The sequence below is a fragment of the Papaver somniferum genome, chromosome 9, assembly GCF_003573695.1.
Source record: "Papaver somniferum cultivar HN1 chromosome 9, ASM357369v1, whole genome shotgun sequence".
NCBI lineage: Eukaryota > Viridiplantae > Streptophyta > Magnoliopsida > Ranunculales > Papaveraceae > Papaver > Papaver somniferum.
This window is the reverse complement of record NC_039366.1, coordinates 77,854,875-77,873,070: the sequence shown is the minus strand read 5'-3', so window position 1 is coordinate 77,873,070 and position 18,196 is coordinate 77,854,875.

Sequence of the window (18,196 nt, the reverse complement as noted above, 5' to 3'; positions counted from 1 at the left end):
GGGTCGCAATAAGAGGCGTGATAATAATTTGGTCATGAGAGAGATGAAAACGTGGTGGTCTTCCCTAATTAATGTCGCTGATTTGCATTGGGGTGTGACGATTGGAAAAATGAAGGCAAAACCTTTGATAAATAAAGATCGAAGTATCTCCATGACCTATATTACCAGTGAGGATGGTGATGTAAATACCAGTTGTATGTCAAATAGCAACAACATCTTATCAGTACTTCATGAATCATCTATGGGTATTTTTGAAGTGGTTGAAATTATCAGGATTAATCAACATAAAACTATTTCCAGCACCAATATTACTAGTGAGGACGGTGATGTAAATACCAGTTGTATGTCAAACAACAACAACAACTTATCAGTTATCAGAATTAAAAATCTTGATAAAAGTGTAAAATGCATAAAGAAGTTCGAATTTGTTTGGGGGTCAGGGATATTTGGAATTATTATACCAAAAAATAATTTCATCCAACTGGGGGCCGACGGGCGTGGTCTTTTTCATGGTTCTCACAGAATAGCAACTGATACAACGAAGAAAACTTATCAAGCCGGATACTATATGATGGGAGCAGCAGGTACCGGCGGCTTCAACATAATAGTGCATAAGCAAATGCTAAGGTAATTCTTTAATTTTTAAACAAAACCGGTCAAGAAAAAATAAATTAGTTGTTGTAAATAAATTATAACCATGTTACTTCAACTGTTTTTGCAGATGAAAAATGAAAAACTAAGAAAAAAAGCTAAAGAGCTAGCTAAATTATGTGCTTCCATGATGAAAATATTGCGACCGATTTATATACAATGGGCTCTAGAAATTAATCCTCTGTCTTACCTACAAAGAATATTAGTTTCTCATATCATTCTAGTTGTATATGATGTTCCCCGTCAAGGTGAATATGTTCCAAAACTGGTGACCATCAAGCTTGATCATGGAGCAAAAGAAGCAGTCAAAGAGGAATTTCCTTACGTGACTGTTGTAGGATCTTATCTCACGACGTCGCTTCAATATCTCAATCAGGTATATCTAAAGATTAAAACGGATAATGATGGAATTGAAATTCTCTATGAGTGTTTGCGTCTTTCAGAAATTGATTGTACAACTGACACAGACTTACGGATTAGCGACCCTTGTGTGGGAGGACATGGTCGAATTTCGCTAATGACTGTGAAGGGACAATAAAGAGCATACAATATTAAGACCAGATCGTTCACACATTATGATTTTGGAATGATACCACCAATACTAATCTTACTAATATATATATAAAAAAAAAGTGTTTTTGGTGAAGCCTTCTTTTTGGTTGGTCACAAAAAGACAAAATAATTTGTGTCACCCCGATATTACTAATATCGGTCTTAAATATTAACCACTATTATACATTTGTATTCAAGGGTGGAAATTTACATTGAATCACTATTTGTATATTTGCAGGAATGCCATTGTTTTAAAAGGGGGAACTTTTTTTAACACAATTTTCTTTTTAAAATATCAAAAACCCTTCATTAAAATTCCATACATGACAAACTCATAAGTATATCAATAATATGACATGATTTACAAAAATAACCTTTTCTAAATTAATTTCATTACAGAAAATAATAACAAAACATGAAAAAAAGGAGTCATTAATCATCTTCCCTAGAAATAACTCTTTGACTTTCCTAAATTAATCCCCTAAAAAAACTAAAACCCATTAATCCTATAAAAAAACTAAAACCTAAAATGTAGGGATTTACAATAATTCCTAAATCATATTCACGTAACATACAAAAAAAAACAACTTAATTATCACCATCAATTTAGGAAAAGTAAAAGAAAGACAATTATCATCTTTTGAAATTCAGGAAAATTCTAGTTTTCACCTGCGTGAATGGTGAAAATTTTAAATTTTAGGAAAATTGTAGTTTTCACGGGCGTGATCGGTGAAAAAAATTAAGTTTTCACCTACAATTAACCAACGGAGATTCCAAAAAATTCAAGTTTTCGGTGAATATTTCAGGTTTCATCCGTAAATTTTAACCATGCGAAATTTGTGAAAATTCAAGTTATCAGTAAATATTCCTGTTTTTACAGGTGATAACATGACGTAACCGATGAAAAACACAATTTTCACTGAGTTGAGATAGGTGATTACGACATTTTTCACATTCATTAATCAATTGCGCCTTGTAATCTTACAATTTTCACTTTGACATTAACACTTCTTGTCTCTTCATTACTTTTACTGGTAAGATGATATATTGATTGACATTCACATTTGGGGGTTAGTAGTGAGATCCGCAAAGCAACTGATAATTCAACCGACTAACCACCGTTCTTGGAGCAATAACATGCAAGTTGTTATCCTTCTCTCTCCTAGTTATTATCCTTCTCATCTACTATTTTTACATGCTTTAAAAAAAAGTCTACATATTTCCATCTGACCTTCAACTCATTATATATACTGCTCCAGCTACATAACACCATTCTTCCCCTACAAGTTGCAAGGGACCAATTCAAATATTAACAAGAAACCACAAGGAGACAAATAATCAAAATACATCATTTATAAAAAAGGAAGATTATCATGTCCTTCCAACGAAAACTCAATTCAAATATTAACTTACAAAGAAGGTGAAAGAAAACGCATTAAAAAGGCGACCTTCAATGGTAAGTGAAACAGATCTACATAGGGTGTGTACTTCACGACATAAATGGTTGAATCTAGTCTTCCTATTCCTTCAAATAATATATGCCATGGAGTTGCTAGGGAAAGAAGGTTAACGAAAGGCAATCAAATAGCACAGGTGGCTATCGTAAAACTCACAACATATATCATTGAATTTGATGGAGATATTATTAAAGAGAGTAAAACCCCTATCCAAATATTTTTGTTTAACTCAGTTTAGGTCCTCTCTTCTCAAATAAGATCTTAGACGTGCACAAAAAACGCCTACGACCAATGACCGATTATTAGCGGAATCATATTTAATTTCTTTTTTAATAGCACAATTCAATCTCAAACTACTATTTTTAGTCGTAAATTATATATATTGGACTACATATATATGCTATCTTAACAAAGGGTTTTCGAAAGAGAGAGGAACCAAACTTGGGTTCCTCATATATTTTCACTATTAAAAATAGATCAAAAAATTTAAAACTTAGATATCTTTAAAAATACACATCGGATTTTTGCAAAACTAGTATATTTGGAAAGCTCTTTGAATTATCTACGTATATGAGTACAAACAAGGATCCTAATGTATAGCTATCACCAATAGAGAAACTTCTCTCGACGCAACAACTATGAGGATCGGGCGATTAATGAGTTGACTCATCAACAAAAATCGGTTTTTAAATCTTCAATCTCTTTGGATTATTCATGATCTAAATCTTTGCTTTTTTACTTAGATTCTTCGCATTATTAGAGTTTTACTTGATTTTATGATAGTTTGCTAGTTCACTGGATATTGTGGAATTATCCTATGAATCTCTTTATCTTTTTGTTTTAAGAAGAAAAATATATTGTTTTTGCTTTAAAGGTTATGCAAAACTATGATTCTCTAACATTTACTTGTTTGTGTCCATAATATCTATTGTCTTTTGTATTTCTTCTGAACTAATGTTTTTTTTCCAAGTGGTGGTAATTTTATTCTCATGTGCAGTTTATTCGTCATTCAAACGTTTGTGGATATCTAGTGGTGGAGTTCAGAATGTTTTTTTTCTGAATCAAACACAGTGGTGCAAATCATCTTGGTTATGATGATTCATACTAGTAGATCAGTGTCTTCTCAAGTCCTAACAGGAATCAACAGAATCAACTATTGCAAGTGTTACGATTATCATAAAACCCAACTCAGTCAATACCGATTTATCAAAATTCAAAAATCTCATCCCAATTCCCTCTTAAAATTAAGCTACTCAACATCCGGTCTTTCCTCAATGTCAATTATGACTCACAATTTAGTTACCCAAATTTTTGTTATCCTCCTTATTTTCTGGAACCAGAAAATACCAGGCTTTACATGCAATATAGTGTCATCTCTTTAGGAATTTTGCGTGTACTCTGAAAGATGAGGGTACCCAAATACACCACAATCTTTTTGTTTCAACCTATAAGTCCTCTACCGAATGTGATCATCTATGGACATAGTCGAGACAATACGACAATTCGGTTCACACTTCGTGTGATCGTCTATGGATACGAGATCGAGACATTATAACAACAAGATAACTTGTGTGATTGACTATGGATACAAGATCGAGACAATACAACAACGAAGTATGTTACTTGATAATAGGTTCGGTAATAACCAAACTATATAGGATCACTATCAAGTAATGCGGAGTTAACGTATATATGTATTTTACTTTATTATAATAGACAATTATAATGCGGAAATCAAAGTAAAAGACACAACAATATTTTTTTAACGAGGAAACGGAAAATGCGGAAAAACCCCGGGACCTAGTCCAGTTTTGAATACTCTCATAATTAAGCCGCTATACAAAATCTAATACCAAATTTGTATAGTTGAGACCAAGCAGACTACTCCTAGCTACTTAGTTCCCTCAGTATCCCTGCGCCTTGGACTTATAGAGTCACGCATGTGAATAGAAAGTCCTTTGGATCGTATTCCAAACAGCAAAGGAAGAATCTGTTCGGTAACCACTCTAATAAATCTTGCTAAAGATTTAGATGAGTCGTTGACAAAGGCTATTATGTTTAATCTAATAAACTCCTTTGCCTGGTTAGATCAATCTAACTTTAACTACCGAAATAGTCAAGTATAGATTCGCACTCAATCAAAATAGATATCAAAGAGATATATTGAGAATGTCTATCTCACGCAACTAATCAATCGAATAAATCTGATTCTAGTTGGAACCCAGCCGATCAAGGTTCTTGCACACAATTCACAAGAAACGAAAACCAATAAGAAATCTTATTTATCTTCAAATATTCTTTAATCTTCAATAACCTGCACAACACCACTTGAATCTCTTGTGATCAAATACGCACAAAATGGAGTCTGTTAACAATGAATTATCAAAAGATGTCTTTAGATCTAACAACAACTCTAAAGATCATGTCGATACTTCGATCTAGTTTGAATGAATCTTATATCATAAGAGAAGATTCTCAAGAATAAACAAACTAGGTGCAATCAAAGTTTCAACAACCATTAGTCAATCATCAATCGAAAACTAATAACACTGCAATTATCTAGTTTGTAATGAATAGCCGAACCAATAAGCCTAATGATTTCCCTTTCGATTCACAAAGAAGTTCATGAATGTACTTCCTTTAAACAAATGTAAAACATTGTTTCCTAGGATAAAATCTTCACCATAACCCATTCGCATAATCATAACAATATATACAAGATTATGTCGATATCATATCTACGAAGTTCAAAAGATAAGCGTTATTCTTCGTAGTCTAATTCCCTAATACTATGATCATGTCACATAAGTAGAGTATTATACAATATGTACAATATATACAGCTTCGCAGTTATGTTCTCAATACAGCACGACTTGAAACATACTTTAGGAATGAAGCAGTTCAAGTCAATATTACTGACATCAAGTGGAAGGATGATGTCGTCGTTGTAGTTCGCTACTTCTTCACATTCTTCAGGTATTCAGAGTAATACTTGTATGTCTCAACATTCCTGGACTTTCTAGTCTAACCTAAACGAAGTTGACTGTATTATTTAATCAAGCGACTCTAGATGAGTTTTGATACTAAAATGTGACAACCAAACTTGACATACGAACGCTTGGTGAGTTCAACCGAGTTATGCTCTAACATACTCATAAATGCAGATAACCCTCATAACATAAAGTTCTACAAGAAATTATATATTGTTCTTTTCATAACAACCAAAAAAGAGAATGAAATATTGGAATCCTCCAATGGACTTTGATCATCGTGTATTAAGACTTGATTACAATCATAAATTAAAGACATTTTATCTACTGCAATAACTGAAAAAAGATAGTTCGGCATAAGCATCAATTGTTGTTTCTGGTAGTTCTCCTTCATTGCTTCTTTACCGATTAGATCAACTGCCTGGTTGTTCATCCTATTACTAAACGTAAAACCCAAAAAAATCTTGCACCTTTTTAAGATCTCAACTGCTTCCATGATAATTGCTTGATTTATCCATTGAACCATTACACCTCCTACAAATTGAATAATTATCCGACAGTCCCCTTCAACCCAAAAGTCTTGAAGCTTCATGTCGTTCACCTAATTTGTAGCTTCAAGCAGAGCTAGAGCAGCTTCCTCGTTTTTAGCGTTGACTGACTGCAATGAAGGTCCCAGATCGAGCTGTTACAGCTTTACCTATATCATCACGAAACATTATTTCGTATCCCGAGTTAAGCAATTCACTTACCCAAGAAGCATCAAAGTTCAGTTTAAACTGATCTTTGGGTGGTGCTCTCCATCCCTGTATAGAATTGTATCAAAAAGTTCCCCTGTCACTAATAATATTGGACTGATGATATGATATTTCCAAAGTACATACATCTGAATCATTTACAATAGGAGACCACAACATAATGTGTCTCTGTATTGCTAAAGATGTTTGGATACTAGTGTTGGTTATATTCTGGAAAATTCTGTTATATTTCTCCTTCCAGATGAACCAACACTATTTATTACTTTGTCATCTACATTTTTATTTCCATCTCATTCGAGCTGGAGCGCTAAGAGATAACTTAGGTCGAAGTTAGGTGAACGAGTATCTGGTACGTGCAAGACTTAAAGGAAATCATATTCTCATAATCACAACCTGAAGAGGAAGACCACACCACGTACACGATCTGAGTTCTGGATCCCACAACGAAGATAGAGACCGAAGACACGGCTAGAAGTTAGGACCAAGAGCTCACAACCTGAATAGAAGACTACACGATAAGAAGGAGTTCCTAGGTCGAGAGGATGGTTTGAGAATAAAGTAATGTTTGAGTGGATGGATAATGATGTCATCTCCATCTAGATTAAGGCGGCTACCAATTAGACATGCATCCTGCGTGATACCTATGATAGTATGAATAGCCATAAAGGATTTACTTGTAAATCAAGTACAATATACACAACTTTTACTGATCAATGAAAAATACTTTATAATGATTCTCTCTATCTGGATATTTTCTGGACTGACAATTTGACTTAGAGGAAGAGAACCTCTACCCATAATTTGTGAGAATCGAGATAATCACATGTAGGAGTATTATAATTGATCAGATTTGGTAATCAACCACACGAATTATCAGACCGCAACTCTATGTAGGTACGTATACGAAGTCTCTACTCCCTGGACACGAAATATGCATCTTCATTCTAGACGTGAAATCAATCATAAGTTCACTACACAATCTAGTAACAAGTTACAAGGATTATGTCGATGTCGCAATTATGAAGTTCAAAAGATAAGTGTTATACTTCATAATTTAATATATCGAGATTGCAAAAACAACTTGTATATTATTCTTTAACACTTTGATCATGATAAGATGATTAAGTCTCCAATACTAGATTTTCATGTATATAACTTCGCATGTTATGTTTTTAATCTAAACGACTTGAAAGAAACAATATAAAAATGGAAACAAATCAAGTCTTATATTACTAGCCTCAAGTGGAAGGATGATGTCTTTGTTGATGTCGATACGTTGTCGGATTCTTCAGGTCTTCAGAGTAATCCTTGTACGTCTCAATATTTCTAGACTTCCTAGTCTAACCCGATGAAGTTGACTCTAGTAATCTGATCAAGCAACTTATGAGTTTTTTTTATACTAAAATATGACAACCAACCTTGACATACCAATGCTTGGCAGGTTCAACCGAGCAATGCTCCAACAGATACTACATAGACGTTTCTTGATCCCATAAAGACTTTAAACAATAAAGGGAAGAGATTTTGCCTAATTAAGTTACTTTTCTCTCCAGGATAGTAGTACAAGTAATATTATTAGTCCGCTACCACAGTGACTACAGAATGAAGTGCGTGTGTCGGGATAAGATTGTAAGAAGAACAAATAAACCAATGTAGATGGGACATCAAGGAATTTTCATAGCCGAAAATATCAAAAGATATGCAATAACCAATTTTCAGTTTTATCTAATCTCAGCTAATATCCGACTAATATACCGAAATTTTCATGGGCGACAACTCAATATTAGCTACTATACAAGTATAATTTACTAATATATCTTCCAGAGATATGTTTTCTTTACTGGGAAAATAAAAAAACATAAATTCGAAAATCCTAATAAAAAATTTGAAACATTTCGGTTTGGGATCTTGTCTTGAGTATCAAGGAATATCTTTGAAAAATAAAATAATAAGATATTTAGCACATGTTCCGAATTACCAGTTATGTCGACATCTTGAACTTTCCTAAATAGCAACTCATATTCTGATATTCACTCAAACCCTACATATGAAAACCAGAAATACGAAATTGCTATTGGGATCGGTCCTGCTATAGATCCCCAATAGGAATCGGACCACCAATCATATTGATTTATTTCAACTATGAAACAAGTTTCGCAAGTTTACTTCCTTAAACTCATGTAGAGTTTTATAGGCATGGAATCAATCCTAAGTTTATTACACAATCTAGCACAAGTTACAAAGATATTATCCATGTCGCAATTACGAAGTTCAAAAGATAAACGTTATACTTTGTAATTCAATATACCAAAGTTACCATACAACTTGCATATTCTTCCTTGACACTTCAATTACAATGAAATGATCAAGTCTCTAATACTGGAGTTATGTTTTCAATATAAATGACTTGAAGGCAATGTAGATAGAAATGGAAACAAGTCAAATCTTGTATTACTAACCCCCGAACAAAAGGATGATGTGTTCTTTGATGCCGACACACCTTCAGGTTTTGCAGAGAAACACGAGTTTATCTCAAAATTTATAGACTTGCTAGTCTAACCTAACGAAGTTGGCTCTAGTAATCTAATCAAACGACGTTGAGTTTTGAGACTAAAATATGACAACCAAACTTGACATACCAACGCTTAGTGGGTTCAACCGAGCAATACTATAACATATACCTGTACTTGCACTGATTCCTTAGACTGGGTCTAGTGGTAATTCAAGGTTTGATTTTAACTTCAAAAAGTGTGCCCTTTCCATTAAATCAAGTTGTGCTTTAAGAGTTAGCTTTAAATTTTGGCATGTTTTGTTTTTAGCGTGAAAGCATTTAACGCATTTCTCTTGAATCTCACCAAGCCATTAGAGATAGCCTTCACCTCAAGCTAACGTGGATAGGTAAGTTGAAAATTGAATTAAAACACCATTAGACTCAACCTTATTCAAATGCACTGTGAACCTAACCTTGGTCGTACACGATGAAGACTAAGGATAATAAAGGGTCAATAATACTTGACATATATGAAACATCTCATGTCATATTTAATTTGAGTATTTGACACTCATAAACACGGAAATGACATTTCTGGACATTTTGTAACATGATTTGCAACGAAAATAATAAGTAAGTATGAGATACATAGTAACACAAAAATTACATTTTTTTGGTTAATCTATTAACATAAATAAAGATAACCATTATCACTGGTTTTATTTCACTCATAATCAAATTCTAACATTATTAGCTAAAGAAATAAATCATGTCTCTACTATTTAATTTTTATTTACTCAAGATTATTTAAAATGAAATTATGTTGATTGTATCATATAGACATGATTTATTTATGCTGATTTTATCATACATACGTGATTTATTACCTTAATCATTATATGTTGGGATGGTTGGAGGGAATCCCATTCATGGGAACCATATTTCTTTAAGTAGAGGGAATCCTAAACCCACCATCCCATGAATTTTAAATCTCTATGTTTAAAAGTAATCTTATTTTTATGCTTCATACTCCTATATATCTACCAAACACGGAGATAAAATTGTATTCTTGGAAAAATGATTTTATTCCCTCCAAGCTCTAACCAAACTAGTCGTAATTTTATCGTGCAACATATGTGTTTTGTGGCTCTCTTCTGATTTTGATAACAAAAATGTTAGATTGACCGAGATATCTCCTTAACGAAATCCAGTGAGAAAAATGGTGGAGTAATTTATGTTTATTACCTATCCCAATGATAAAATGACGCCCCAAATTACTATTGAATCTCCTTGCGGGATTTTTCACAAGATTTATTACTTATTACAGCCAGTCTAGAATTTTGATTTCTTTTCTGAAACTAACAGCCAGTCTAGGATTGGTCGTGCGATAATGTGCATACTATGCACAAGGGTGGTTTTCGGTAACTCCCCGTTGGGCACAACTGCACAAGAGTTCAAGGTGGAAAACCAAGATGAGGGTATTATAGAAAATAACATTTAGGAAAAATCAGTAGGAGCTAAAAAAAACGGAAAAATGATTGGTATCCGACGGATTGTACCGACTGAGGGAGAAAGGGTTTGACCCCAACCTCCCTAATGGGCTATCCCTGCTAATATATCTCAGTAGGTATTGTTAGAGCACTGCTCGGTCGAACTCGCAAGCGTTGTTATATCAAGCTTGTTTGTCAAGTTTAGTTGCCAAAAATACAAGTCTTGATTTCTAGTATACTTATAGCTAAGTCCCGGACTAGGATAGAAAGTGTAGTTGAGCTCTAGACTCCACGACGTTCACCATAGAAAGAAGAAGAACTATTCAAAGAACTGGTGGAACTTCATCGACTAAAAGGTATGTGGAGACTTGAACTTATCTATCATTCAAAAGTCTATCTACTTTATCTCCTATCTTGAGACAAAAGTCGTATTGCTATATAGACTTCGATTATACACATTTGCTATTTCGAGTCGAGTTTATCTCGCTCATCTATTTCTCGAAATATGTGTTGGTAAGCTTTCGCTTTGGCCAAGTTCATCTTTACAAGTAACGAAAGTCATGTTGATTATTTCAATATCCTGAAAATCACTTTGATGAAGAATAGTGTGTGAGCAACCTCTATTTAACATCCTCTAAGAATGTTTCAATGATTGAAATGAGAGTTTAGAATATAAAACCTTGAATGGATATAAACATTGTATGAGAACTCATACGTGTGTAAGTCCAAAATCCTTGAACCAAAGTATGCGTACTTTGCTGCTCAAGATAACCGGAACTAAAGTCCGCGTACTTGTACGCGCACTGCCGGAAGTTCACGTCCCGTGAATTTCTGTTGAACTTTGTGAACTGAAAACAAACTTAATCCGGGTACATAAGTATGCGTACCGGTATGCATACTTGAGTGGGTTATTTTCTAAAAACGGTTTATTCGTGAACTTAAACTTATATAAACTAAGGAATGCATATTTGCAAACCATCGCTATAAAGTTCATGAATTTATTCGAGTGAATCAAAATCGTTTTTGCTTTGATTGTGTCTTATATACTTCTATGAGATCTAAGCAATTGAACAACTCTCTAACTAGTTCTTTTGAGTCATTTGAACTTGTTATTGCGAAAATGAATAAGGTTGATATGAAAATGCTCATATGGCTAACTATTTGGTTAACTACTGTTTAACCAACTAGGTGTACACGTTTAGGTACGGTTACACAAACCTAAATGAACATGCATTTCATTTATGTATGAAAAGCTAAGTTCAGTCTAACGGTTGAAAGATATTAGCTTGAATCTAATCAGGTTTTCATCTAACGTTGAATATTGAATGCTTTGTTACCAAGGTAGCATTCATTGCAAACCCTAATTTGAAGACTATATAAAGGAGAACTCTGGCAACTGGGAAACTTAATCCCCAAGTGATACTAGTTGTATAAGCTAGAGTCGACTTGAAGACTACATTGGGATTGTGAACCCAGACCCAACTATTTTCTCTGTAATTGTGTGATCTGATCTTGCTGTTTCTATCGTATTTGAGTATAATCGTAAGATTGGCTTGAGATTAATTTATCCGATATGCAAGATAGAAAAGTAGTCACAAACCTTCGTGTCATCGTTTGTGATTCCACAATCTCTTGTTTCGCTAGTCGATTAAGATTATTGTGAGGTGATTGATATTTCTAGGTTGTTCTCTGGAAATATAAGTCCAGTATATCAATTGGTTCATGTTCACCTTGATTTAGCAAAAGACGGAACAAAACTCGTAGGTATTTCTGTGGGAGATAGATTTATCTATTCCTGTAGACTTTTCTGTGTGATACAAATTTGTTTATTAAAGTCTTCGACTTTGGGTTGTAGAGACTCTTAGTTGTGGGTGAGATCATCTAAGGGAATCAAGTGCGTAGTATCCTGCTGGTATCAGAGACATAAGGAGCTCAACTGTACCTTGGATCAGTGTGAGATTGATTGGGGTTTAACTACAGTCTAGACCAAAGTTAGTTTGTAGTAGGCTAGTGTCTGTAGCGGTTTAATACAGTGTGTGTTCAATCTGGACTAGGTCCCGGTTTTTTTTTTGCATTTGCGGTTTCCTCGTTAACAAAACTTCTGGTGTCTGTGTTATTTCTTTTCCGCATTATATTTTGTTATATGATTGAAATATCACAGGTTGTGCGTTGAATCGATCAATTGGTAAATTCAACCTTTGGTTGTTGATTGAAATTGATTGATACTTAAATATTGGTCTTTGGTACCGTTCAAGTTAATTTCTTTCGTGTTCAATTAGACTCGCAGATTTCTATTTGCTTGAGTAAGTATTGAATCGAGAAATTGAGATATAACTCTTGGATATACGTTTTATAAGATTGAGTCTGACTGTCTAGTTGATTCTCTTAGAAGTATATTTAATTTAGTCCATACAAATTGCTAAGCGAATTATTGGGTGAGTTTGTTGTACCCCCACTTTTTCAATTGGTATCAGAGCAGGCAAACACGTTTAAGACCTTATAAGTATGCGTTTGTAGCGATATGACTCTATGGACGACAGTAATCTCTCTGATAACGTAACACCAGATCAGAGTTCCTATGAGATGTTTCAAAATCCTGAGACATCTAAGAAGCTTTCTGTACCTGCCTCTCTGTCTGAATCTGCCTTAAAATGAGAAAAATGTCTTGATGACCAGTTGGATGATCTTTCAGATGAGAGTGATTCAGAAGAAGGACAAGCTATTGATGAGGAAGTCTCTCAATATATCAAGCTCTTTGACCATGCCTCGAAAGAAAAGAAGTCAACAGATTGCTTGAGAAAACACCTCTCTGTCAATAAAACATAAATATGAGAACTCTTTAAAGGTTATGATTGTGGATATAAACTTTTACAATCTACCGTAAAAGATCGGGAATAAGACTTACGCTCAAAAAGGTCTGAATGTGATAATCTCCTTCGAAATCTCTTTGTGTTGAAAGAAAGACTTGCGAAATTTGAAGCAAGACATGACTCTCAACAAAAATGTTCTAATGACAGAGAACTCAGTCTCCTCGCCAGACAAAAATCTTTGGAGACCGATCTCGCTCCTGCCCTTAATAAGGTAAAATCACTGGAGGATAATCTGAAAGGATTTCAATTCTAACTCTACAAAATTATCTTCTATGCTTGGAGCATGTAAAGAACATCGTGATACACGTGGTCTGGGCTATAAGGGAATAAACGCTCCAAGTACTGATAAGATCAATTTTGTTCAAGCTAATGTCAAATCTTCATGTAAAAAAACTTTACCAGCAGCCGACGGTTTTGTAAACAAGGATTGTACTCCTTCAGATTTAACTCGTATGATAACAGTCAAGAACAAATCCTTTAACTGTTATTATTGCGGAAATAAAGGACATCTTGAACGAAGATGTCGTTTTCGACTGAAGAATGAGAAACTTCACAACATTCTTGCATGGATGTCTAAAGAAGTAATTAAACCTGTCTCTCATATTGCTGGAGTAAAAGGCAGTGTCTGTAATCAAGAGAAATACTGTAATGGGTCATTTCTAGATTATGATTTGAGACAAAAAATGCCTACAATTGTAGAAGGAAGAATATCAGGTGGACAACTGACTCTTTAAATTACTCTGAGAAGAGAAAAATGCATAGGAGAAAGAAAGAAAAGCTAACTTCCTTATTCTAAAGAAGACAGTGAACCCGAGGTGTCTGCTCCAGATTTCATTCATATCAATAATTGAGTCTCGAAGCTCAAGATCAGCATAAACAGACTCAAACGGAGTATCAAAAAGGCAAGGAAAGCGGCAGGTTCGGGTATTCCTTGTTCCCCTCCAGTTAAATCTCTTTCAACTAATCCTAGTGATTTTTCTGAAAATCTTCAAGAAGGAAAGAGAGAAGAAGTCAATATTCTTGATGAGCAAAAAGCTCATCAAAATACAACACGACTTCTCAATGTAACATCCTTCTTATAATGTGGAAGGATGCGCATAATTCTCAAGAAGCCTTTGTGTCTTGAGAAAGTAGTTATTGTTATATTTTATATATTTTTTGTCCTTTACGAAACAATGATCATAAAATTGTTGAGCCTTGCTCCAATACTTTACATGATGTAATGTTATTTGATGCTTCACTCTTGAAAATAATTCTTGTTGATTGTCTTGATTTTCAACAATTCTCTTATGTTCCCTTGAACTAAGAATGCCATCCTTTGTTTAGAGTGATTCTTGAGTTTTTCAAGACTTCTTCTAAATTTATCTCAATTATTCTTTTGGTTTCGTACCAAGGTTGTAACCATAAGTGCACGTACACCTGACCCACACGGAACGTATACGAGTATCCCTAGGGTTTCCTAAGAAACACTCATATATATATATATATGTATTTATCATGCTCCGTTTTGGTACATATACGCTCCGTAACGTCAAACGGTTCACCTGATTTCTGTGTGCACAATGGATGGATGCAACAAGGAAGAGAATGTTGAGAAGGACAAGACTATCGAGTTTCACGAGAACCCTGTTTTCATAACCTTCTATCATGTTGTTGATCATGAAAACAAACTACCAGTTCAGATGTCATCACAACTGGTAGGAAACATTCTTCGAGATTTTGAGGTCGTACGTGAACAACTTGGAATTGCATCAAGGAATCTTGAATTTCTGGAAAACAAACTGAAGCAAGCAACTGATGAGCTCGTCCATGTTCAATCTCTGGTTGCTGGCTATGTTTAATGTTTTTTCCAAATCATGTTCTCTAAGAGTTGTTTTGATTTTGTCTAGGAAATCTTATTATGAGAATTTTATTCTTGAGTTTTAGGAAGAATAACTAGAGTTTGGAATAGCCATTATTGTGATTACACATAGCTATGTCCAACAATTTTCATCTTCAATGTTTTTAGATTTATTTACATAAATTCTAAAGTTGTTTGGAAGATGATTTTGCAGTATTAATCTTTATGGTTTTATATATTGCAATTTGTTATAGGATATGTGTGTTTGCGTCCGTGAACTATGATTTTCCCATACTTGGTCAAAAATTAAGTCTATGGTATGTTGATATGCAAATATTGATGGAAGATAGGATGAGCTTTTGTTTACAAAGATTATGTCTATTATATGTCATTGTGCAAATGGTGATGAAAGATAGAATGGATTTTTGTCCATTATGCAGTATTGATCTTCCCTAATCCATATTCTTATGTATATACTGTGTGGCTCCATAAGTTTTCTTATGTTGAGCATTTCCGATTGAATTAATCATGGGTTCTCTTGTGGTTAATTTAATTGAGTATTTTGGATACAAATTCATATTCTTATGAGATTTATTGTCCAAAGAAATCCTTCTTTTCATGTGAAAATAAGGTCGCTCTTGTTGTTTCGGGAATGACATTGTATGGGGGAGAGTTCTTAATTGAACTTGTGCTTAATCGCCAAATCTTTGTGGGGAGTGCGGCTGTGGAACATTATAGGGGTCATCTTGTATCTTTATAAACTCCTTGATGAATGCATTTGGTTTCGGCTATATGATTGCATCTAAAAAGTTGATATGTGCTTTCTTTTGGTCAGGAAGTGTCTCTATGGAAATTTCATTAGGATCTCACTAGTTTTCGTACCTTTGCCAATTTTATTGACAAAAGGGGGAGAATTAATGTGTAGTTCACACTACAAATACATATGGTTTTCGGATCATTATGTAAGGGGGAGTGGTTTCCATGTGAGTTGGAGTATTGACTTAGGGGGAGTGATACATATCACCATAGTATTGTTGTCGAAGTTGTGATAAAATTGAACTTTGATGATGTGTAATTATAGTATGACACTGTGTAACAATGATTGAGAGATTTTGTTTTCTCATTGTTATGGCTACGGATTTTCAACAACGATGATGCTGAACTTACAACCTTTGGAATCATTGGAGTACTTGGAAGTGACGAAGATTTCGAATAATGTTGAAGAACCAAGGAGATCATGCATGTGGAAGAGAAGCTGCAAAGTTTATTTATTTTATATTCCATTTGTATTGATATTTTTGTCACTAAAATTGACAAAGGGGGACATTGTTAGAGCAATGCTCGGTCGAACTCGCAAGCGTTGCTATCTCAAGCTTGTTTGTCAAGTTTAGTTGCCACAACTATAAGTCTTGATTTCTATTCTACTTATAGCTAAGTCTCGGACTAGGATATAAAGTGTAGTTGAGCTCTATACTCCACGACGTTCATCATACAAAGACGAAGAACTACTCAAGGAACTGGTGGAACTTCATCGACTAAAAGATATGTGGAGACTTGAACTTATCAATCACTCAAAAGTATATCTACTCTATCTCCTATCTTGAGACAAAAGTTGTATTGTTATATAGACTTCTATTATACATATTTGCTATTTCGAGCTGAGTTTATCTCGCTTATCTATTTCTCGAAATATGTGTTGGTAAGCTTTCGCTTTGGCCAAGTTCATCTTTACAAGTGACGAAAGTCATGTTGATTATTTCAATATCTTGAAAATCGCTTTGATGAAGAATAGTGTGTGAGTAACCTCTATTTAACATCCTTTAAGAATGTTTCAATGAATGAGAGTTTAGAATATAAAACCTTGAATGGATATAAACATTGTATGAGAACTCATACGTGTGTAAGTCCAAAATCCTTGAACCAAAGTATGCGTACTTTGCTGCTCAAGATAACCGGAACTAAAGTCCGTGTACCTGTATGCGTATTGTCGGAAGTTCACGTCCCGTGAATTTCTGCTTGAGTTTGTTTGAACTGCAAACAAACTTAATCTGGGTACTTAAGTATGCGTACCGGTATGCATACTTGAGTGGGTTATTTTCTAAAAACGGTTTATTCGTGAACTTAAACTTATATAAATTAAGAAATGCGTATCTGCAAACCATGGCTATAAAGTTCATGAATTGATTCGAGTGAATCAAAATCGTTTTTGCTTTGATTGTGTCTTATATACTTCTATGAGATCTAGGCAAATGAACAGTTCTCTAACTAGTTCTTTTGAGTCATTTGAACTAGTTACGGTGAAGATGAATAAGGTTGATATGAAAGTGCTCATATGGCTAACCATTTGGTTTACTACTGTTGAACCAACTAGGTGTACACGTTTAGGTACAGTTACACAAACCTAAATGAACGTGCATTTCATTTGTGTATAACAAGCTAAGTTCGATCTAAAGGTTGGAAGATATTAGCTTCAATCTAATCAGGTTTTCATCTAACGGTGAATATTGAATGCTTTGTTACCAAGGTAGCATTGATTGCAAACCCTGATCTGAAGACTATATAAAGGAGAACTCTAGCTACTGGGAAACCTAATGCCCACACCTCCTGTGTGATAATAGTTGTATAAGATAGGGTCAATTCTCCTTTAACCTTAGGTTTTTACCGAGACCATGTAGGTTAACGACTTGAAGACTTCATTAGGATTGTGAAGACAGACTCAACTATTTTCTCTGTAGTTGCGTGATATGATCTTGCTGTTTCTATCGTATTTGAGTACAATCGTAAGATTGGCTTGAGATTAGTTTCTCCGATAGGCAAGATAGAAAAGTAGTCACAAACACCTTCATCTCATCGTTTGTGATTCCACAACATCTTGTTTCGCTAGTCGATTAAGATTATTATGAGGGGATTGATATTTCTAGGATGTTCTTCGGGAATATAAGTACGGTATATCAATTAGTCCCTGTTCACCTTGATTTATCAAAAGACAGAACAAAATTCGTAGGTATTTCTGTGGGAGACAAATTTATCTATTCCTATAGACTTTTCTGTGTGATACAATTTTTTTTATTAAAGTCTTCGACTTAGGGTCGTAGCGACT